Source organism: Phaenicophaeus curvirostris, chromosome 24, assembly GCF_032191515.1.
Source record: "Phaenicophaeus curvirostris isolate KB17595 chromosome 24, BPBGC_Pcur_1.0, whole genome shotgun sequence".
NCBI lineage: Eukaryota > Metazoa > Chordata > Aves > Cuculiformes > Cuculidae > Phaenicophaeus > Phaenicophaeus curvirostris.
In genome coordinates this window covers 2,465,529-2,489,038 of record NC_091415.1, presented here as the reverse complement: position 1 = coordinate 2,489,038, position 23,510 = coordinate 2,465,529, and the positions used below count along the sequence as shown (strand labels likewise).

The 23,510-nt window shown below is 53.3% G+C and overlaps 1 protein-coding gene across 2 annotated transcripts in view; it reads left to right on the top strand.

The window, feature by feature from the left end:
- Nucleotides 1-5,971: 5,971 nt before the first annotated feature.
- CDK18 (cyclin dependent kinase 18) overlaps nucleotides 5,972-23,510 on the top strand; it is a 40,878-nt gene continuing 23,339 nt past the window's right edge. Inside the window, exon 1 of one of the 2 annotated variants that reach the window (XM_069876160.1) lies at nucleotides 5,972-6,400. The gene's annotated coding sequence lies outside the window, so the exon portion shown is untranslated. Of the gene's footprint in view, nucleotides 6,401-23,396; nucleotides 23,469-23,510 lie in introns of those variants that run through there. The other variant, XM_069876161.1, reaches the window with a different exon arrangement.

Sequence of the window (23,510 nt, the reverse complement as noted above, 5' to 3'; positions counted from 1 at the left end):
GTTTTGTAACAAAAGCGAAAACTACTAGAAATGTAATCACTTTACACTGCTGCTGCTACAAACAAAAGCTGAGTCTTGCTCATGCCCAGCAAACACTGAATCATTCACCTTTGTTCAAGTGAAAATGGGATCGTTAGGGCAGCAGATGCATCAGGAAATCCTTCGATTTGTGTTGTGTTCTTCAGCAGACCCCAAGTTTGGAAGAGCATCCTTTCAGTTGTGTGGGAACTAAGGCCTTTCTGTTTTTTCAACGCACAGGGTGATGATTTTGGCAGCACATCTGGACCTGGGACTCTGCTTCCTGATTCTAAAGATCTTGGTGCCCCAGCGAACCTCCAAGAGCAGGTAAAGCTGCTGCCATGCACACATTGAAAGTTTGGGTCTTTTATGCTCTAAGGTAAAACAAACAATTGTGGTCTAGAAGAAAAACTGGATTTTTCATCCTAATCCTGTGCAATAACCAGCCCAAACCTCTGTGCCCCAACAAGAGCTCTGTGTGCAAGCTGATGGTGTTTTCCCTGGAGCAGTAAAGCCCAGGTAGCTCCCCCAGCAGAGCAGAATTCCTCGCCTGGTGTTTCAGATGGTGTTGGTGGCAGAAGTGGGATGGGGACCCACACAGGGCTGTGATCCCCTCTCCCTGCAGCATTTCCCATGGGCCAGGGAAGGTTGTGTGGTGAAGCCCTGATTATCACAATGTACCCAGCACTTATTATCGTGAGCTCAAGGCTTTTCCCCCTCCTTCCCCTTCCCACCTGCCCGTGCAGGCAGATTTTGGAGGGGAAGCAGGAGTGACAAGGCTGTTCCCTGGCAGAATGGGTTTGGATGCCCCAGCTTCTGCAAGCACTTAGAATCATAGAATCCCCAGGCTGGAAGAGACCCACCGGATCATTGAGTCCAACCATTCCCATCAATCACTAACCCATGTCCCTCAGCACCTCGTCCACCCGTCCCTTAAACCCCTCCAGGGAAGGGGACTCAACCCCCTCCCTGGGCAGCCTCTGCCACTGCCCAATGACCCTTTCTGTGAAAAATTTTTTGCTAATGTCTAGCCTGACCCTCCCCTGGTGGAGCCTGAGGCCATTCCCTCTCGTCCTGTCCCTTGGGAGAAGAGCCCAGCTCCCTCCTCTCCACAACCTCCTTTCAGGGAGTTGGAGAGAGCAATGAGGTCTCCCCTCAGCCTCCTCTTCTCCAGGCTAAACACCCCCAGCTCTCTCAGCCGCTCTTCTTGTTCTCCAGCCCCCTCACCAGCTTTGTTGCTCTTCTCTGGACTCGCTCCAGAGCCTCAACATCCTTCTTGTGGTGAGGGGCCCACAACTGAACACAGGATTCGAGGTTTGGTCTCACCAGTGCCGAGTACAGATGGAGAAGAACCTCCCTGGCCCTGCTGGTCACGCCGTTTCTGATCCAAGCCAAGATGCCCTTGGCCTTCTTGGCCACCTGGGCCACTGCTGGCTCATGTTCAGTCGCTGTCAACCAACACCCCCAGGTCCCTCTCCTCCAGGCAGCTTTCCAGCCAGACTTCTCCTAGTCTGTAGCACTTGTGTGTGCACATGGGCTGGAAGAGTGGTGTTTTAACAGACCGGGGGCTGCTTTACCTCCTGCTCAGCCCTGCAGCAGAGCAGAGCATCCCTGGGGAGAGGTCCATGGGACATCCCTGGAGGAGGGGTCCATGCCTATCCTATGGGATGCTGGGCTCTGCAGCCTGTTGGTGCATGGCTGGCAGCGAGGTCTGTGCGGCAGGCAGTGCCAGGGCTGAGCAGAGGCACCAGGGAAGCCCATTTCAGCGTGGACGAAGGCAACAGAGCGAGAAGAAGGGATGGAGCGGCTTTGTTTCTGTCTCAGCTGGGTTGCAAGGGTGCAGCCTGGCATTTCCCAGCCAGTCAGTTCTCCAGAGGGCCACGAGGTGGAAGCATTCTCCAAAAACTCTTGAGATGCCCTGGGAGTGAAGGGAGGGGGAACCAGCCAGCCAAGGAGCTGAGGGGTTCTGCAGTCCTTTCTCAGATCCCACAGTCAGGGGGTCCTTGGCTTCCAAGTGCTTTTTGGGGGGAGATGGAAGCATTACAAGCAGCAGCTTCTAGGTAGGACCCACGCTCCTTGGCTGGCTCAGCTCCACCCTCAGCTCCAGAGCAGAAGTTGTGTCCAGCATCCCTGTATGTGACCAACTAAATGTGCAGAGTCCAGCTCGGTATGCAAAAATGCCTTGACATTTAGCCTTCCCTTGTGTTTGTTTAATAAGTAAATGGCTAAAAATAAGCTAGTTATACCCAAGGGGCTTTTGAGCAGCACTGAACCAAGGGAGTGAAAGCTGGGTAACAGGACTGGTATTTTCCTCTCTCAGTTCTACATCAAAGCAGTTTTATGGGCTTTATTTATGGCTTTATTTATTCCTAATTTATTCCTAATCCACCACAGCAACAAGCAGAGCATCAACAGTCCTGGGAGCCGTTTGGTGGTGCTGAGGTGAGGAGTTCTGGCTCCTAAGCCTGCTGTGCAGCCACCAGGGATTTCACTCTGCTGTGGAGCCTCAGCACTCAGGAAACCAGACCAACCAAGGGCTGAGCATGCTGTGCTACAGCAACTCTGTCCCCAGAGCACTCAGCATCTGTCAGAATGAATCTTGAGCATCTTCCAGCCAGAAATCATCGGTAAGAAAGTTCCCCTGCTCTGCAGCCTGTCAGGGAAGATGATTTCAGGCTGTGTTTATAGTAGGTGGGTAGCACGTGAGCAGAAGGGGAGACTCAACATGCCATTAGAGCATTTATTGGCTGGGGAATAAGAGCACTAATGAAATAATAGGTGCATTCAGCTAGCAAGAGGCTTGTGCTGTAGATTCTCCCCTTTGCCTGCCTTACAGGGAGCTGCCTGGTGGTTTTCTCCTGGGCAGAATCCTCAGTACCAATTAAAGCACATCCTGAACTGCACTCAAAAACTCTTCCCCATCAGGGCAGGCAGCTCATCTACCCTGCCCTGCACAGGCTGGAGCAGGACTTGTGCTGTGCCTAAACAGTGCTGAGTGTTACCCCTGGGGTCCTTGGGGCTTGCTTTGGGGTGCAGGATGTCCTGCAAGGCTTTGTGACTGAGTTGCATCTCTAGGAATTTCTCTCTGCCCATTGTAACCTTTGCTGCAGGCTGTTTGCTAGCTGGGAAGGAGGGGGCAAGGTCCTTGTCTGCCCTGCCCACACCAGCCAGTTTTGGTTTCATCTGAGGGAGAAGCAGCACAGAACAGCGTGCAAACCTTTATTGTGGGAACAGGAGTGCAGGTTGCCATACGGTCTGATGGGACAAAGACAGAGGCTGACACAGCCCCTCAGGGACAGCAAAGCAGAGGGAGCCACTGGTGCCTCATCACCGAACGCTCTGTGGTCCACAGCTCTCCAGCAGCACCCACCTAAGAGAGTTTTGGGGTTCTTGTCACGGCAGCACCCTGCCCCAGCATCTCCCCCTTAATCACAGGCGCTGTCATCCTCCTGACTTGCCTAAGGGGGAAGGACTTGCTCACAGCAAGCAGCAGCTGTGTATGAGATTTTCCTGTTTTCAGCTAATTCTGCTGCCATCTGCTCCAGTTCCCTAATTATAACAGCAGAGGTGGGGGATGTCAGACTGGTGAGCAGGCAGCGTGGGGGGAACATCAGCTCCAGTGGCCTCGATAGACCCATGCGGGCTGGAGATGATCCCAGACACCACAAGCTCTGCTGGCATTTGCATGAAGGTGGGACTGTGTCTGCTCCACTTCCAGCTAAATCAAACACCTTTTTTTAGGGATATCCCTATCATTCCTTCCTTCTCAGAGATGCTTTCCTCTGTGCCCCACCATGTGTGTCCAGCTCTGCAGTTCAAGCCCTTTCTTGCCTCTCTTTTTTTGGAAAGGCTCTCGCATTCATCATCTCTCTGATGCCCACTGAAGTTTCTGCCTGCATCACTGTTTTGGGAAGCCAAAGCTGGGTTGGATTCCTCATTTGAGCTGAAAATAGCTTGCAGACTGTGAGGCAAACAGCAAACCCTGGCTTAGCATCCTGAGGCTGTCACAGTCAACAGCGAGGGAGTCCCTTTCTGGAGCCACCCAAGCTGTTCTTGCTGGATGGTGCCAGCCCGCTGCTGGGGCTCCTTCCTTCCCATCCATCCATTCCGATGGCCAAAGGCTCAGAAGAGTCATTATTCTCCAGCCAGATCTTCTGCACAGCTTAGGTCGAAGGACTGCGTCCTGCTAACAGGGTTCTTGCTGGTTTAGGCTAGGAAACTCCACCTGATGCTGTGTTCTAATCATTTCTTGTACGGCTGGTCACAGTCCAAGTAGGGACTCCCACTTTCTGTGGCATTTGCTGGTGTTCCTGGTGCACGGTGGCGAAGAGAAGCGCTTCCCCAGGCACGTTCCCCTGGAGTACTTTAACCCCAGTGCTCCTTGCTCCCAAGAGGAAGCAGAGATTGAAGCCCTCGGTGCACTTACTCACCTCTTTCCAGCAGAGAGAACTGAGCGTTCAGCCTACAGCTCACCCCGTGAACTGCCTTGGAAAGGGGAAGCTTGTCAGTGAGTCAGTGGCAGAGAGATGGATTGTCCTCTGAAAATATAACTTATCTCCTCCCCGCGCTTGTTTCACACAGGGTGATGAGGGACAAGGTCCATTCCCAGGAGCAAACTCCTCTGGGAATGGTGTTTGGCTACTTTTGAAGGGCAGTGCTGGCACTTGAGCTCCTCTCTGCAGAGCTGGGATGCCTTAATTCCATAAAACAACTGCTAAACCCCTCTGAAAACCTTCAAGCAGAGCAGGCTTGCTTGGTTTCTCCAGTTCTCATGGCTTGGTGAAGATCAGTGCTGTTAGGAGGTGTTAGTCCTGCACGCCAGCCTTACCTCTGCATTGAGGTTTCCTCTCTCTACTGTGTAACAGGGAGGAGGATGCACGCAGCCCTAAGTAAAATGCCAAAAGCGAAGGCTAAATTCATGTTCCAGTGATACCACTGGGTGCTTTTGTTCCAGTTCTACTTGCTGGGTGGAAAAGGTTTGGTATCCATCGTATTCTGTGCTTTTTTTCTGCCTTTGCCCCTTGCACTGCTGGAGTTTTGCACACTTACAGTAGCATCACGGAGGAAATACTTGGTGCACAGTTCTTACTTTTCTTATAATTTGGCAGCTCCTGGTTGCTAAGTGCATGAATCTCTGGTGTGGATTGGTGGATCTGTTGTTATGGTGATGCTCCACGGGTGAAATTTCGAGGAGTTGCTGCTGGATTCACCTGTTTGCAATTGGCCTGGTGGCTGCCATCGTCAGTTGTGCTTTGAGCTCTACCTTGGGGATGGGGGCTTTATTTCATGTGCAGTTTATTAATGTACGCAGTGCTTTACGTGGAGTTTAATGTCAGGGTGATGGTGTTCCCAGGGAGCTCTTGTGTGGGGCAAGAGGAGATTGCGGTTCATCTGCGCTCAGGTAGGAAAGTTGTTGGAGATGAGCAGTGGAACCTTGAGGAATTCACTCAGCTCTGGGAACAAGAACCAGCCTGAACTTGTCTCCATTTCTCCTGCTCCTCAGTTCATCTCCCTGTAAAACAGCATTAGCAGAGGTGAATCCCCCATCCCTGGAGGGGTTCAAAACCCGTGTGGCCGTGGCACTTGGGGACACAGTTTATTCAGCACGGTGAAGTTGGGCTGATGGTTGGACTGGATGAGCTTAGAGGGCTTTTCCAGTCTTAATGATTCTCTGATTCTGTATTCCTTTCCTCTTATCCATCTATATTTTCAGAGTCAGTGGAACTGCAGATGCCCATCAAGAGATGTAACTTGTTGAGCTTGCTGTTAAATAAGGGTGATTTACAGCCATCTCACCCCTTGTTAGCACCAGGCACAGGCTGAGCCTTGTGGTGCAGCAGCAACCACCCTCCCAGTGCCCCAACGGGTGCATTTGGCCTCTCCAGCACTCAGTGTGAGCAGATCCTGAGCAGTTAAGCATGGAGGGGGGGCACATCTGCCAGTTTTCATTGACTTACAGCCAACCTTTAAACTAAAGCACTCTGATTCTCGCTGAAATGCAGCGCTGGGCAATGATTTCCACATGCCTGCGTGTGCACAAGGGAGAACTGTCCACGGGCAGGGGAGGCATTGAACACATTTTCTTTCCATGACTCGGTGCCCGCGTTACTATTGAATGTCAGGGCAGCGGGGAAGGGAACGGCTGCCTGGATGCAGTGACTGTAAAATATTCCCTGCAGACCCACACGCAGCCGCTTGCCTTGCAGCAGCACACATGCATGCCCATGTGAGTTTAGGAGAGGAGAAAACGTGCCTGGGAGCTTCTGGGGATCTGGAGGGATCAGCAGCTCTGACACCGCTCCGTGCGGCGAGGGAATGAGGCCGGAGGAGCCGCAGGAAGAAGAAAGGTGAAACCCTGCTGGAGCTGCCCTGTGTTTCCTCCGTAAGTCACGCACATTCGTGTTGCTGCCATTTCTTTAATGCTCCAGTCTAAGCCGTCAGGTTTAATATATTTCCCGTATTTACTGGGATTGCCAGGACTCTTATGTGAGTGCACTGGGCTGCAGATTGGCTCTCTGGATCTCTCTGGAGGGAGACAGTGCTGCCTCCTGAGTAGAGAACTGTCTTAACTGGCTCTTACTGGGCCTGGTGCATCATTGCTTTGTGCGTTTTGAGGTCTTTGCTCCACTCGCCTCCCTGCTGAGCACATCCAAACGGCTTCCACTTTGGATTTGGCTCCAGCCCTTACAGCCTGGAGACTGTGGCAGGTGAGCCCCTGCCTCTCTGCAGGGTGTTGCGCGGGGCGTGTGCGGTGGGACAGGGGAGCAGGGCTGCACCCCAGTCTTGGAGGGGTCTGAAACAGGGGCTAGGAGCTTAACAGCGAGAATTACGTGTTCTTATAGCATGTTTCACAGGGCTGTAACAGAGGACAGGCTGCTCCCTTCCACTTCTTCGTATTTGGAGGCTGCTGTCCCTGCTGCTCAGTTTTTTCCCCTCCAGGCTGAACACCTTGAACTGCCTTGGTCTGCTCCTAAGGTGGGTCTGCCAGCCCTCTGGCTGTCCTCACAGCCACCCTGGGCTCTCCGTCCTCTCCTGAAGCTGCCGTCCAGGACTGGATGGAGCGTCCCTGCCGGGGCCTCACCATGCGAGAGAGAAACAGGAGGATTTAATGTGTCTGGCCAGGAGCCATGCAGGGAGCATGCCTGGGGCAGGGTGGAGTGTTATAAGCCAGGCGTTGCTGGGCTCTAGCTCTGTGCCCATCCATGCAGTGCTCCTGTTCATCAGACAGGTTTGCACTGGGACAAGGGGCGCACAGCAGAGTCTTGCACCCTGTGCTTGCCCTGGCATCAGCGCAGGGCTGGGACTGCTGTCCCCAAGGCTGTTCCAACCCCGTGGCCCCTCTCAAGCATCTCTGCAGTGGTGTTTGCTGACAAGGAAGCTTCTGGAGAGGAGCAGCCCTAAGCAAACCCCTTGGGTCTGTGATTAAAATGCTGCTCAGGATGCTGCTGCTTTCCCTGCTGCTCCTGAAAATCACTCCAGCCTGCATTCCGCTTGCAACCTGTAAAAGAGAGGGACTGTTTTCCCTTGGTCAAGCAAAGGAGCCTAGCTGAGGTTTGCTCCTGGAGGCAGTTTTTCAGGGGGGGTGAGGAGGGTGTGTGATCTCCTGGGGTATGGCAGAAACAGGGTTGCTTCTGCCTGGAGCAAGCCCTAGGACTATCCCAATGGCATGAAGAGCTCAGAGCCATCATCTCGGGTTATGTGCATCACAGCCCTGCTCGGTTCCGGCTCCCAGCCAGCTGTGCCCCATTGGACAGAGGCAGACATGAGGATGGAAACCTCTGGCAAGCCTGATTCCCTGCTTGCTGCAGCCTCTCTCCTTCACACCTCCCCCTTCTCACCTCTCTCCAGCCAGATGCGCAGCTGGGCTGAGGTGCCGTTTGCAGGAAGGTGACAGCAGGCAGCCTGGGGTGAGGAAGCACAGCTTGTGTGTCTTCAAAGGATGCCATTTATATCAAAAGAGAGAGCAGCTGCACCAGGCAAGGGGCACGCTAGGAATTGCATAACTGGAGGAGGAGGAGAAGGATATGCTGGGGAAAAGCCTCCCCCACCATGAGCTGAGGTGATCACAGCCATGGACTTGCACAAAGTCTTGTAGTTTCCCAGCCAGACCCGGTTTTAAATGCGACTCTGCTAGCTATACAATGAGCCCATTTTCACACCTGATTTCCCACGGAACCCCGCGAGGCTGTGCGACTTCAGCACCACAATAGCAAAGGCAAAAAACAACCCCAGAACCAAAAGTAATTTCAGATCACAAAAACCCAAGCGGGCCTGCCTTTTGCTCAGCCATTAAGTTGGCATGTTTGAAAAACGCCCTGCGGGCGCTGCCTTGCAAATGGGCTGCTCAGCATCACAGAGGCATCTGCTGGTGGGTGCCAAGTTCAGTGCCAGCAGCCTCAGCCCATGTTGCCTTTCCCAAAGTGTTAAGGGACAGTTTGCTTTGGGCTCTTATTGGTGGAACAGCCCCATTCCACCACGTATGGTCTTCTCAGCACCACGCCAGCCTGCTCGGGGCACCTCCTGGGTTCTTGTCCCACGTGCTGGTGAACATCACACCGCGTCGCGGCTCCCCTCCCAGCCAGTCTTTGAACGTGCATGACTAGGAATCCCTGCTGGGGGCTCGCCTTCTTCACAGCCTCCTCCCAAAGCCATCCCTGTCAGGCTTACAGCAATCCCTTCCCTGGCAGGGTGATTATTGTAATTTATGTTGCTGAGGGGTGTTACGCACCAATAACCAGCTTGTGTGACACGGCCGCTGAGCTCGTGTCTCTGTCCGCTAATTGCTTGTAACATCCTTGCCCTTTGCAAATTGTTCTTTCCCTTAAAGCTGGTTTCTTCATCCATCTTCAGTTTGGGGGCTTCCTCTCCCTAAGCAGCTTATCTTTTGCTGGGAATCTCCTCTGCTTTGTTTTAAACTTTTAGCTGTGGTCTGGAGTGTGTGGCAGGAGGTGTTGTGTGAGGACTGCGCTGTGCTGGGAATGGCACAGAATTGTTTGAGACATCTCCTTCCCTGGAGATTCCCCTTTAAATGGAAGGGAAGGGTGAGGATAGAAGCCTGGCTGGGCTGCACGGACAGCGTGCCAGTCTCTGCAGCCAGTGGCAGAAAGGGAGCGTGGTGGTTAACGTCACCCAGAGCTGCTGCTGACTTTGCAGCCCACATGACCAGGTACTCATTGACCAGGGGTTAGGGGAGGGCAGTCGGCCACCAGCCAACCTGCACATGGGGTCTTATCCTTTGTTGCTCCCTCCCCAAGCCTGGCAGAGCATCTTGGCTTGGATCAGAAATGGTGTGGCCAGCAGGGCCAGGGAGGTTCTTCTCCCTCTGGACTCAGCACTGGTGAGACCAAACCTCGAATCCTGTGTTCAGTTCTGGGCCCCTCACCACAAGAAGGATGTTGAGGCTCTGGAGCGAGTCCAGAGAAGAGCAACGAAGCCAGGGAAGGGGCTGGAGAACAAGAGGAGCAGCTGAGAGAGCTGGGGGTGTTTAGGCTGGAGAAGAGGAGGCTGAGGGGAGACCTCATTGCTCTCTGCAACTCCCTGAAAGGAGGTTGTGGAGAGGAGGGAGCTGGGCTCTTCTCCCAAGGGACAGGACGAGAGGGAATGGCCTCAAGCTCCGCCAGGGGAGGGTCAGGCTGGACATTAGGAAAAAATTTTCACAGAAAATTGGACACTGGCAGAGGCTGCCCAGGGAGGGGGTTGAGTCCCCTTCCCTGGAGGGGTTTAAGGGACGGGTGGACGAGGTGCTGAGGGACATGGGTTAGTGATTGATGGGAATGGTTGGACTCGATGATCCGGTGGGTCTCTTCCAACCTGGTGATTCTATGATCCTCGTAACGCAGATGAGAACCAAGCTGCTCAGAGCAGTGAGAAACCAGCCACTCGCCCTGTGTCATGGGGGACTGGAACCTGCTGCAAAGTCATCGCGCCCCAACTGGGGTGATGTGCCTCAAGCTTGAACTCCACGTCTGCTTCTGGAGGGGCTGTTCCAGTTCAGAGCCCGTTCGTTCAGCCCTGCGTGTTCAGATGAGTCTGGGCTCACGTGCTCACTCCACGAGTTGACTGAATTGCTCGTGTGGAAAGTTTTACCCCACTCAAAGAGCAGGCAAGCTTTATGAAGGGCTTCAGGTCTTGGTTGGGTGTTGCCATGGGACAGGTTGAAGTGAACAAACACCACAAAACCTGGTGGAACATCCCTTTCCTCCATGGGGGCTTGGGTTTCCCAAGTCTGCAATGCCATCTGTGAGCCACTTTCCTGTTCCTCAGTGTCTCACAGCAAACTTGATGGTTCTAATATAGGAAATGAGAGTTAACAAGTCCCCCAAGACTCCCACGCTCAAAAAGGAAAAGGGAAAAAGGAGTTCTGTCAGCAGCAGAGCCAAGGAAGCCCACGTTTGTGTCTTCTGAGCAGCCTTCCTTGTGGACTCTCAGCTGTCTGGAAAGGAGAAGATCCAATATGCTTCTTCGGGATAGGATTTTCCCCTAGAGAGCTCATGCCCCTCTTTCCTCCTTCTCCCCAGCTCTGCTGTGTCCACTTTCCCACTTCCCACACTCCGTAAGTGGATTTTTGTCCCTGCCCTGCCCAGGTACCCTGCTGGCATCCCTCTGCCTTCCCTCACCACCTTAAACCTCCAGATTTAGGCAAAATACCCACTAATTCCAAAAACTGAAGTGACAGACAGGTTGCTCTGTAGAAGGAGGGGAGGATTAATGTAGCTGGGTTGGAACTAGATAACTAGATGATCTTTAAGGTCCCTTCCAACCCAAACTACTCTACGAATATAAGAAATGAATTAGTTTCAGGCAGACAATGTGGGCACCTCCAGTCAGCCTGATGTATTTCCTTGGCTGATCTATTTTTGGCAAACCGAGAACGTTTGGCTAAATATAAAACGACAAATCGCTGGAACGGAGGGTGAAGCCGCCGATCCGAACCGAAGCGACGGAGGATGGAGCTGCCGAGGGATGCGGGGAGCTCCCCACCCTGCGGGGTCCCCCTGCCTCCCCCCGCTTTCTCGGGCTGCCCCGGCTCAGCCGAGAGGCTCAAGGACGAGTAGGAAGAGCCAGAGGAGGGAACTCCCCCTGCTCCTGCCCGCAGCCCCGGGATCGGAGCGGCTGCGGCGGGAGGAGCCAGCGGGGACCGCACCGGCAGCTCCGCAGCCTCCGGCACCCGCACCGCCTCGGATCCGGGAACGGGACCGCTCCAGACCCTCCCGGTACCGGGAACGGGGCCGCTCCAGACCCTCCCAGCACCAGCACCGCTTCGGATCCAGGACCGGGACCGCTCCGCATCCTCCCGGCACCGGGAACGGGACCTCTCCAGCCCCTCCCGGCACCGGCACCGCTTCGGATCCGGGACCAGGACTGCTCCAGACCCCCCCAGCACCAGGAACGGGACCGCTCCAGACCCTCCCGGCACCGCTTCGGATCCGGGCCCGGAGCCGCTCCGCATCCTCCCGGCACCGGGAACGGGACCGCTCCGGATCCAGGACTAGGACCGCTCCAGATCTTCCCGGTACCGGCACCGCTCCAGCCCCACCGGCACCGCTTCGGATCCGGGACCGGGACCGCTCCAGACCCCTCTGGCACCGGGAACGGGACTGCTCCAGACCCTCCCAGCACCGGCACCGCTTCGGCTCCGGGACCGGGACTGCTCCAGACCCCCTCTGGCACCTGGAACGGGACCGGGACCGCTTCGGATCCTCCCGACACCGCTTCGGATCCGGGACAGGGACTGCTCCAGACCCTCCCGACACCGGCACCGCTTCGGATCTGGGACCGGGACCGCTCCAGACCCTCTGGCACCGGGAACGGGACCTCTCCAGCCCCTCCCGGCACCGCTCCAGCCCCTCCCGACACCGGGACCGGGACCGTTCCAGACCCTCCGGCACCGGCACCGCTTCGGCTCCGGGACCAGGACCGCTCCAACCCCTCCGGCACCGACCCCGCTCCCTCTCCAGCCCCTCCCGGCTCCGCTTCTGCTCCGGCTCCGGCACCGGGACCGCTCCAGACCCTCCCGGTACCGGGACCGCTTCTAGCCCGCCGCCGCTCCGACCCCTTCCAGCTCCAGCATCGCTCCCAGCACCGCTCCAGGTCCTGTCCGGCACCGCTCCCAGCCCGGTTCCAGCCCCGGGCAGCTCGGGCAGCGCCGCCCCTGCCGTTCGCAGCCGGAGGAGGAAGGAGAACGAGCGACCCCGGGGCGGCCGGTGAGTGCCGGGGGGAAGCGGAGCTCCCGCAGCCCCCGGGACCCTTTGGAAGCGCTCGGGAGGGGAGAACTGGAGCCGGAGCTCCGGTCAGGGGGGATCAGCCGTGGTTTAGCCCTCTCTGCTCCCCGCTGGAGGAGATCCCTGCGCGTGTTTTGGCCCTAAGCAGGGTTTAGGGAGCCCAGGTCACCCCTTTACTTGCTTCTCCAATGTGGGTTTAGGGAGCCTTGGTGACCCCTTCACTTGCTTCTCCAACACAGTTTAGGGAGCCCAGGTGACCCCTTCACTCGCTTCTCCAACGTGGATTAGGTAGCCCAGGTCACCCCTTCACTTGCTTCTCCAACGTGGTTTAGGGAGCCCAGGTGACCCCTTCACTTGCTTCTCCAACACAGTTTAGGGAGCCCAGGTGACCCCTTCGCTTGCTTCTCCAATGTGGATTAGGGAGCCCAGGTCACCCCTTCGCTTGCTTCTCCAATGTGGTTTAGGAAGCCCTGGTCAGCCCTTCACTCACTTCTCCAACATGGTTTTAGGAAGCCTTGGTCACCCCTTCACTTGCTTCTCCAACGTGGTTTTAGGAAGCCCTGGTGACCCTTTTGCCTGCTTCTCCAAAGTGGTTTAGGGAGCTCAGGTGACCCCTTCACTCACTTCTCCAACACAGTTTAGGGAGCCCAGGTGACCCCTTTACTTGGTTTAAGGAGCCCTGGTGACCCCTTCACTTGTTTCTCCAACACAGTTTAGGGAGCCCAGGTGACCCCTATACTTGGTTTAGGGAGCCCTGGTCACCCCTGTGCTCACTCCCCCAATGTGCTGTTTGCTAGAAGCCCCTGGTTTGGGTCTTTCTCTGAAGGACCTTCTGTCTCCAGGGTGGAAGTTCCCCAGGGGGCTGACACCCAGGGTCTCTCCGATGTGTTCCCCTGCTGCTGGCTGACTGGCAGCTCAACATTCTCCTTGCACTGCTTTTTTTGTGGCTGTTGGTATCAGCTGCATCTCTCCAACATGCCTGTTGCTCTGATGAGTCCCCAGGGGGTGGAGAAGTTGCCTCCAGAACACACAGTCCCTTCCTGAGACCTTCAGACAAGACTCTTGTTGAGAATGGGTCTACCCCTCATACCAACAAAGTCAGGATTTACGAACTAGCTCTTCATGAAAACAAACTGGAGCGAGCGCGCTGGCCGGGGGGCAATAGCTCTGAAAAGGAGAAAGCATCAGGGTCAAGTGTGGGGCTGCAGGTGTTGAGGGTTTTGTGCATCAACCAAATCGATGGTGCAACACGTGTGTGCGTGTTGGGGGGTAGAGAAGGCACCTGATGGGCAAGTGCTTTGAACGAGCAGCAGGCAGAAAGCTGGTGCCTTCAGATGTGATTTGTGAAAGGGCAAGTGCCTTCGGGCAGGACCCTCTTCCTGCAAGGAAATAGGATTCGTTTCCTCCTCAGTGGTAACAGGGTGGCATGTAGATGTGCAACATGGGGCTCAAACTTGGTAAATGCGAGCAGAATCTGGTTTTACAGCCTCACAAGGCATTCAACAGAGCATGTGGGTCATGCCATCTGTGGAGAGGTCATGAAAGCTGGATCCCATGATCCTGAAAAGATTCCCTTGATGCGAACACCAGGCCAATAATGTTTAGTGTTTGATAGGAATGGTTGGACTCGATGATCCGGTGGGTCTTTTCCAACCTGGTGATTCTATGATTCTAATAGATAACTGGTCTGTTATCTATTCGTCAGTGGTGGCGTGCGGCGTCTCATACTGCATTTGTAGTCTAGAGCATCCTTTCCTCCCTGCGGAAGATACAGATGCATCAACGGGACATAGAATTGTAGAATCATGGAATAGTTGGGCTGGAGGGGACCATAAACCCATCCAGTTCCACCCCCTGCCATGGGCAGGGACACCTCCCACTGGATCAGGGGCTCCAAGCCCCATCCAACCTGGCCTTGGACACCTCCAGGGCTGGGGCAGCCACAACTTCTCTGGGCAACCTGTTCCACACGGTGTGTCCAAGAGACTGATGCAAAGGAGGAGCAGAGGCAGGACTAGATGGTGAGAACCCGGTGCACCAGGTGGTACCTCATTGGTGAAACTTCATGTATGTGTGTGTGTACGAGGCATCTGTCTCTCAGTCTGCAGATTTTTAGACTCCCTTTGTCACGCCAGAAGATGTCTGTGCAGGTTTTGGTGCCCATTGTCCAAGCAGGAGCAATTCTGATGGGAGGTTTTGCAGATGTCACAGATTCATTTCCAGGAGCCCAGGTTATACATCAGTGCAGGAAAGCATCGGTGCTGTGTTGGAATGAGGGCAAGTAATAAATGAATAGTGGAACAGCCTCCCTAGCAATGGCTGGGAGCTCCTCCACTCTTATCCTGCTTGGAAAAGACGAAATTTTCAGCTAAAGAACAGGACCCTTTCTTGCCAGGGATTCTCTATGTCACCTTGGAGCATCACTGTATCCCCATGTCTGAGTTTTCCCATCTGTTAACATTTGACCTTGCTTTGTTCTCAGACGTTTTCTCCCTGGGATCCAGAGAGCTTCGGGATGCTGGCAGGAATAGGCGTGGAAGCACTGAAATGCTTGTCTCGGGGGGCTGCAAAGGGCCCTTTCACTGAACAAGCATCCTTTGTGGTCCCTTGAATGGACCCTTCAGACAGGCTGCGCTGGCGAGCGGGTGACAAAGAGTGTCACATATTCCTACCTCGCAGGTGACTGAAATGCAGCCCATGTGCCTGGTGTGTACTGCTTTCCTAACTAGCCGCTTCACATCCTTAGCTGCTGCTTTTTGGATGCATTTATTGCCGCTGTTGCTGCCTTGTTTGTTGCTGGGGTGCAGCCCTGCTGTGCCAAGGGAACCCATGCAGGAGGAGACAGATTTTGCCTTCTGCTGCTGGCACCGTAGGTGGGAGGGATAGATGAAGGCAGCTTTCTTTTGCATATGAGAAGTGGAGAGACAAAACATCTCCCTCGAGGTGCTACAGGGAGCCTGTGGCAGCAAAATCTCCAAAATCCATGCCAACCCTTCCATTCCCTGTGTCCTTCGTGCTGCGCCCTGCCACTTGGTGAGGCAGAAACCCATCTATGTTGCGTATGCATTAAACCATCCACGTTGCAGTTTCCATCGAGACCATCCCCTCGGTCTGGCCTTCTGGAGAGAAATGAATGTTTAGTCAAGTCTTGTAAACCCTGAGACATTCCACTGGCTTCCCGACAGACCTGAGGTTTGGGCCAGGAGGGCTGAGAATCTCCAGAAAACCTAGGACACATGTTTGGAGTCATGTCCAAATCATAGCAAAGAGTTTCCAGGAGGGTTTACACTCAAAGAGAGCCTCCCAAATTCTCCTTCCATGCTCAGGGAAACGGAGACAAAGTTAAAGCAGCTTCTCCAGGCAGCAGGTCAGGAGGTCTCGGGTCTGGGGCCAGTTACAGAGCTCAGATATGACCCTGACCCAGCCTGGAGGGAGTTTTGCTCTGGGTATTTAGTGTTCTGAAGCCTAAAAGGTCAGCTCTGGTTGATGATACAGTCTCAGTTTGCATCTTTGCAGCTAGAAAAACAGTAAAAGGTCTCTATTTCAAAAGGAGCTTCAGCTGCTTTCAGCAAACTCCATCCAGGCAGAGGTTTGACCTGCTGGGTTTGCTTTCCTCTAAATTAACTTGCTTCTGCTGTTTGTAAAGGGAAAACTGATAGCAGAAAGCAACCTGTTGATTAATGTAGATGTGAAAGCTGAGATTACGATCTGGTGAACAATTAACTTTGCCGAGTCATCTGTAATCAGCTGGAGCATCTTTTGCTCTCTCTTTACCTTTCTAATCAAGGTTTCTTTTCAGGTAGCATTTTGCCTGCAGCCAATGTTGCTCATCTGCTGCTTGTTTGCTCAGCCGCTCACAATCTTAGTTCCTATCTTTGTCTCGCCAGCCTGGCTGGGAAAGAAGCTGCCATGAAATTACTTTTAAGCCACAGAGCAGTGCCAGCAAGCCTTCGGAGATGGCTGAGGTTCATAGAATAGAATCACAGAACGGTTTGGGTTGGAAGAAACCTCAAAGCCCATCCAGTTCCACCCCTGCCATGGGCAGGGACACCTCCCACTGGATCAGGGGCTCCAAGCCCCATCCAACCTGGCCTTGAACCCCTCCAGGGATGGGGCAGCCACCCCTGCTCTGGGCAACCTGGGCCAGGGCCTCCCCACCCTCACAGCAAAACATTTCTTCCCAATATCTCAATCTCAATCTCCCCTCTTGCAGCTGAAAACCATTTCCCCTCATCCTCTCCCTTATCAAGAGCCCCTCCCCAGCTTTCCTGGAGCTCCTTTCATTACTGGAAGCTGCTCTAAGGTCTCCCTGGAGCCTTCTCTTCTCCAGGCTGAATGAGCCCAACTCTCTCAGCCTCTTCTTGTACAGGAGGTTCTCCAGCCCTTGGATCATCTCTGTGGCCTCCTCTGGACTTGCTCCAACAGCTCCATGTCCTTCCTGTGCTGAGGACTCCAGAACTGAATACAGGGCTCCAGGTGAGGAGTAGCAGGAGCTCCACACTTTCCCTCCCCCGTGTGAAAGGACATTAAACCCAATGATATTCCATCCTGTTTGCTTCCTCCTCTACAACAGCTCTGGTGACCCCAGGAGCTTTGGAATGGGGTAGGGGGCTGGATTTGACCCCAGTTTCATGGGGAGTGGGTGTTGGTTTGGGGACTTCTAATTTCATTGCTGAATGCAAAAGGAGAGGCTGTTGGAGCTGACCCTAAACACTGGAACCTCTGTAAAAATCAAAGCGTGCCTTTTTTGGGAAGGAAACACATTCCAAGGGTTCCGTTTATTTCTGCTGTTTCTCTGTTTTGATTTAAATGGTTTATTTTTACTTGGTCTATTTAATTATTTGGTGAGCGTTAATATGCTGGTCACTCAGGGGTTATGATTCATGATCCCGGTTAGATATAGCTGCAAACCAACCCTGCTATCGCTTCTCCCTTGCACACACTTCTCCCCAGCATTGCCCAATCTTGAAGCTGTGTCTTTTTTTAGTTGCTAAATCTGTCAAGGTTTATAAACAGGAGCTGTGTATCTGTGCTTGTGAACATGCACATGCATATAAATTCATCGGTGTTGGAGTTTTTATGTAGTCCAGCATGGAATATCACCTGGAGCTTGGGTTTATACTATCTGGCATGACTCAAATTATTGGATGGAAAGCCTCTTAGGCTGCTCCGAGCCTGTGCAGGAGCAAGTGCTGCTGATCTATAGACACTAGAGATACAGCCAGGAACCTCCAGGGATCTTCAATGGCACTTTGTGTTGGGTTTTTTTTAGTTTTGGACTTCAAAAATCTGTTTTGAGGAGCATAACAGCAGCTGAAGTGATCTCTTGTTATCCTGAAAAAGCTTCTTGCTGTTGCACCTGCCCACGTTGGTAGGTTAAATTCCATTTTCTGCCTTACTTCACCAGATGCTCAAGTGGTGTAAATCAGCATTGCTCTGCTGAAATCAGTGGACTCACAGCAGCAAAAGACATGGCAATTTGGTCACCAGCCAAGGCTGTGAGTGTCAGAAATCCTCTCTAGTTTCGTAGTAGGATCTCTTCTGTAATGCACACTTGTGTCATCTCTGCTCTCATTCAGATAGTACAGAGAAGGAGAAGATGCCACTCATTTGAGGTGTTCAAAGCCAGGTTGGATGGGGCTTGGAGCAACCTGATCCAGTGGGAGGTGTCCCTGCCTTGTGGCAAGGGGGGTGGAACTGGGATGGGCTTTGAGGTCCCTTCCAACCCAAACCATTCTGTGATTCGGCAGTACCAGCATCACCAGTGACGCGGTAGAGAATGGGCTTTGAAAATTGAAGATCCAGCCTGGATTCAGTAGGTCTGGGCAGATTTAAGCAACAGACCAAAGGAAACGGTGCTGCAGTTGTGGTCTGCAGGTAGGATCCGGGGTCAGACCTCCTGGATTCTTGCAGTGCCTCTGGTTGATGGTTGACCTTGGCTGAGTCCCATCCCATTTCTGCTCTTCTAAATTTTCTGTCTCTGTGCGGGGATAGCAGCTAAATTCACAGCCAGGCTGAGGTGCAGTTGGTGTTAGTGACGTGCTTGGCTATCCCTGGATGAGCAGCGATGGCAGAAGGGCGAGGAGTCATTCCTGTGTTACCATAGGCACAATAACCTTTCTGGCATCTGTTCTCCGTGCCTCAAATCAGAGCAGTGATTTAAGAGCAAGGCAGAAGCAGTAAGGAAAATCTGCATTCAGCCCAAAGCACGTATCGTTCCTTCTGCTACGGATACTCCTGAGGGCTGGCCAGCTTGTAATTATTAACTAATTACTGCGCAGTAATCACTGTGCGACAGGACACAGGAAGCACAGGCAGTCGGGACCAAGCCGTATCTCACAAATCCCAGCCTGTTCTTATCTGTCCTTTGTATTTTGCCCATCGTGGCGGTGTCTGACTTCCAGCCCTGCCCATCAGGCTCTCGGAAGGGACACAACAGGTCAGCCTGTGGCTGGCTACCTCTGTTTGCCTTTCGTGTTTGCAGTTAGGGAGCTGAAGGCCGGTGTTATTTGTCCAGGATGGGGAACAGCCACATCCCGGACTGTGGCTGCGAGGAGAACCTCTTTTGCAGGTCTGCCAATGTTCCTCATCCTGCATGGAGAAGACCACATCTAGGGGCGAGCTTTGCAGCCCTCGCCCTCTGGCTCTACAATAAAGGCATTGATTTTGTGTTTCCTGAGCATGGCACTGGCCAGAGGAGGTGAATTAGCAACCCTGGAGACTGAAAGCCTCTGTTTATCCCAGGAGCAGGTCCAGCACAGACTGGGAGCTGCTCTTCCCACAGTGCTGTGGGCTGCAGGGACCTCCTGAAGGGGGATGGAATTGGTCCCCATGGCTTGGGAGGGCTGCGCTGAGCAGAACTGCGGGTCCTTGGGGGTCTGGGAGACCTGAAGCCTCAGACAGAGCAGGGAAAGAACCCACCTTAGTCATCCAGCTGGCATGTTTTCTTTATAAAGGAAGAGATAAGAGTCTGAAATGCTGCCCAGCGCAGAGGAAACCTCTGCAGGGCCAAGTGTCACTGAAAGCTTGTGTGGTCGAGGCAAGAAACCGCTAAGTGATGACCCAGACTGCCCTGATCAGAGGAGCCCAGGGGGTTGTTTTTTCCACTGGTTTGTTTTTTTGATTCAAGGCAGAAAACTCCTCTGAGGTGGAGGAGGATGGGCTGTCGGGGCCATCACAAATCATCGTCAGCATCAAGAGCTGCTGCTGTGCCTGTAGCTGAAAGGAGATGGGACCTGAGTGGTAGTTTGAGCCCTGTGGTCCTTGCATTGACCGGGCACCTCAGAGCCATTTCAGCTGTTTTTAAGGGTCCCAGAGAGGCTGCAGATGGTGTGGCAGCATCTGGGCAGCATTCCATCTGAGGTAGGAATTTGCAAACACCATTTGCAATGTAAATTGGAGGGGAGGAGGGCAGAGAAGCAATATTTCCTGCCTGAGGGTCTGAGGAGGAGGCAGGACTAGAGGGTTTAATGTTCTTTTTGCTCCTACCCAAGGGTGGGGTTTTGTCTCCTCCAGAAGGCAATTAAAAATGCAAAGAGTGTTTCAGTCCCCAAACTGCTCTCTCTGTTAAATGAGCCATCACAACACCCCAGCCCACGCCTCCCAGTGCCACCTTTACATCCCTCCCTCCCACCATCCTCCTCCTCCTTTAGCAATAACTCTCAAGCCCTTTGGGAAGAGCGATAGCAGCGAGGAGCTTTCCATCACTCTTGTTGATGGCTGGGATGTGCAGTGGTGCCTGTTGTTCTCTTGAATTCCTCTCAGACCTTGGCTCCAGCTCCGCAGCGATGAGAACCGGTATTTCCTCCGTGCAGGAGGTGCAGAGAAAAGGTCTGATTGAGTCATTTCAATTCCAGGAGAACACGACGCGGTATCTGAGGGAGAAGGCGTGTTTTTATAAATTACCATTACCAGCGTGTGTTCTATTTAAGAACTTAATCCCTTTCAATCCCTTCGTATTAACGATTAATTGTGCAACTAATCGTGCTATGATAGCAGCGTTGCCATCCCCACCAGGATGAAACCAGATAAGAATTTGGTGTGATGGTGAGAAGGGGCCACCTCAGCTTGGTTGATGCTCTGTGAACAGAGGCCAAATCTCTTGTCTCTTTGGGTCTCAGAATTATAATCCTCTCTTATCTCGAGCGCGTCCGAGGAAGCATACGGCTTATCAGCTTGCGAGGCAGGAGAGGAGCGGAGCTGAATGCGACCAAGCAAGGTTTGAACAGCCCTGCTTCACGGAGTCCGTTTTCATCGCTGAGCTTTGGGTCTCCTTGATTCTCGTAGCCCTGTACTAGAAACCACAAGGAAATGTGTCTGTGTTGTGATGTGGGGGCTGAAGGAGACTGTATTTCAAATTATTTCCCATCAGTATCTCACACAAAAGGGCAGCAGGCAACGGGTCAACACATGCTGTAGACCAGCACCTATCTAACAGTGTCCAGGGACTGGTGAGTCCAGCTATGTGTTTTCCTGCAAGAAACTGCTCCCCCTCGCTCTCTTTCGCTCTGTTTATTTTCTGCTGGGCTCTGTTATCTCCCCCAGTTTCCAAGGCTTGTGCAGAAACCCATCCAGCTTGTCAAGGACAGCGGAGCTGGGAGGGAGGATGGACTCAATCAGCGTGGAATGAGACTTGCAAGAGGTTTTAAGTTGCAGGAGGGAGGCTGGAGATGAAGAGAGAAGTGGGAAAATGAACTTAAATTCTTTATTTTTAAAACACACCAAACATCCTCGCTTCGTGTGCTGTTCCCATGACTGACATTGCGACTTTCAGGACACTGAGCAGCGAGCAGGGGCTCGGCTTGGCAAAACAGATGTTATTTACAGTTTAACAAGGAACAAGGTTTATCTAAACAGTGTGTGCTCGCCGAGTTCCCTGATATGCATGAAACGTTGCCCTCCATAGGGAAGTGAGCAGAGGTTTGCAGGCACCGAGGCGTGCTTAATCTGTTTATACACGTTTCATCTGGGATCTTGCTATTTGGTAGCCAGACGTGTCCGTGTTTAGTTTAACATGAAAATCTCGTAGTCGTGGGGCTTGGCTGTAAGGATGTCGGGGAGTTGGGTGTCTCCAGGCAGTGCAGAAGGCTGGCTGAGGATGCCCTGCAAGCACGTGCAGCTCTCTTGGGGTCAGAGCTGTCCTTGAAGGCAGCATCTCAGTGGATCCTGGAGAACTTGCACGATCACAGGACATGGGCTGGGTTATTGGGCCATCCCGCAGCCTCCTTGTAGCATCCCTGTGTTTAAGAAAAATGGTGCCGCCGGTGCAAAATACCTGATGCTGAGCCGAGGAGGTGCAGTACGGTCTGTTCTGCCATCACATCCCTGTCCTGAGCTGCCCAGGGGTAAGGAGGCACGTGGGAGGACTTTGTGCTGTGGAGCAAAGGGGAGGGATTGTCTCTACATCTCAGACCAGCCTCTCATCTTTCTGCTCTCTCAGTTCTTCCTAAGGAAACATTAGGAAAAACTTTTTCACAGAAAGGGTCGTTGGGCACTGGCAGAGGCTGCCCAGGGAGGGGGTTGAGTCCCCTTCCCTGGAGGGGTTTAAGGGACGGGTGGACAAGGTGCTGAGGGACATGGGTTAGTGATTGATGGGAATGGTTGGACTCGATGACCCGGTGGGTCTCTTCCAACCTGGTGATTCCATGATTCTAAGACAGTTGCTGAGGGTTTTACCGTATGGGAACTCATCCAAGCTGGTTGGCAACCCCCGGGTCTCAGGAGCTGCTGTACACTTGGGAGAGCCCCTCATTTAATGTCAGTTGTGCTAGTCACATCCAAACTGGAGCAGGACTATGTGACGATCCTCTTCACTTGCTTTTGCTAGTTGTTCCCAGAGATATTTGTGGCTGTGGAAATCTCTTTCGGTGTTTGTCTCTGTGCAGTGTTATTGGTGGTGGTATCAGCGCTGAGATCTGAGAGGCCAGAGGAGGAACAGCAGGGGCACTGGGCTCCCTTCTGATGATGGAGAACAGCTTGAACACTGAAATGAGGGGAGGGGAGAGAGCCTGAGGGGCAGGAGAGCAGGTGAGATCCTCTGTCCAAGAGCAGCTTTAACAGTTTGCAGCAGCAGGTCACAAGTTGTGCATCCCCTGAGGTATGCAAAGTGCTGCTGAGGGGCCAGGGGTGATCGAGAACCATCCCTGCAGGCTGTTCGTGCTGATGCGAAGGTGTCTCAAAGTCTGGCATCTAGGCAGCAACATGGAGCTCTTGCCGAGTTCCCTGCCTCAAACCAGTGCTCTTCTCACACTGAGATCCTTGGCAGCTTTTTTAATCTCCTGCCTTCCTCCAGCCTTGATGGCAGCTTCGTAGAGACATCCCTGATCACCAGCTGGAATGAGATGTGGAGCCACCCCTTCTCTCATCCTGAGGATGAGGTGTGGGCTCTGGATCTGGGAGGTGAAGCCACGTGAGGAAGATCACACGGGTGCCCACCTGCACATCTTCCCCCTGGCTGGGGATGGAAGCGCTATTGCAGCAATCCTGATAAGGAAGGCTCTGGATAAAAGACAGCGTAGGGTTACTCTTCCATTATGGGGGAGACGGAGGTGCCAAAAGTAATTACAGTTTATGCTGTTCTTTGAAATCCTCCAATTCCTCAAGCATTGGCTCATCATGCTCCCCTCCTGTGTGGCTGCTTTTCCCTCACATCTGAGGAAGAAACACATCACACACGTGCGCAAAGCCCTCCAAGGATGGGTGCGCAACTGCTTGAAGATTAAATACCAGATTAGTGCAATCCTTGGCAGGGCAGCAGACTTGCAGTGTTTGCTCGCTACCTTGCTGCCATGTGACTGTTCCAGAGCTTTAAATAAAACAGATTTGAAACTCTGCTACAAAGAGTTTTATGTGCCTAATGCCAAACAGGGGTGCAACCGCTCCAGAGCACAGTCCTGGGGAGAAACCAGTCGCTGGGACTGGGAACTGTGCCGGAGTGGGGAGCAGTGGGTCAGGAACACTGTCCCCTTTCACTCATTTCGGTTTTGTGCTGTAGAAAGATCTGAGGGCAGGGAACTAGTTTATTACCAATATCGGCTCCCAGCAGCTCCTGGATCTGAGCTGGGAGCTTGCTGGGGGAGGGAAGAGCATTAGTCCTGTATGAAGCAACCTGATCCAGTGGGAGGTGTCCCTGCCCATGGAACTGGATGGGCTTTAAGGTCCCTTCCAACCCATTCTATGGTTCTATGAAGCTGTTCGTACAGTCTCTCCAGCTCCTCCTCCCATTGCCAGGTATTTACTGATGGTAGAGCAAAACCAGCAGAAGCCTCAGCC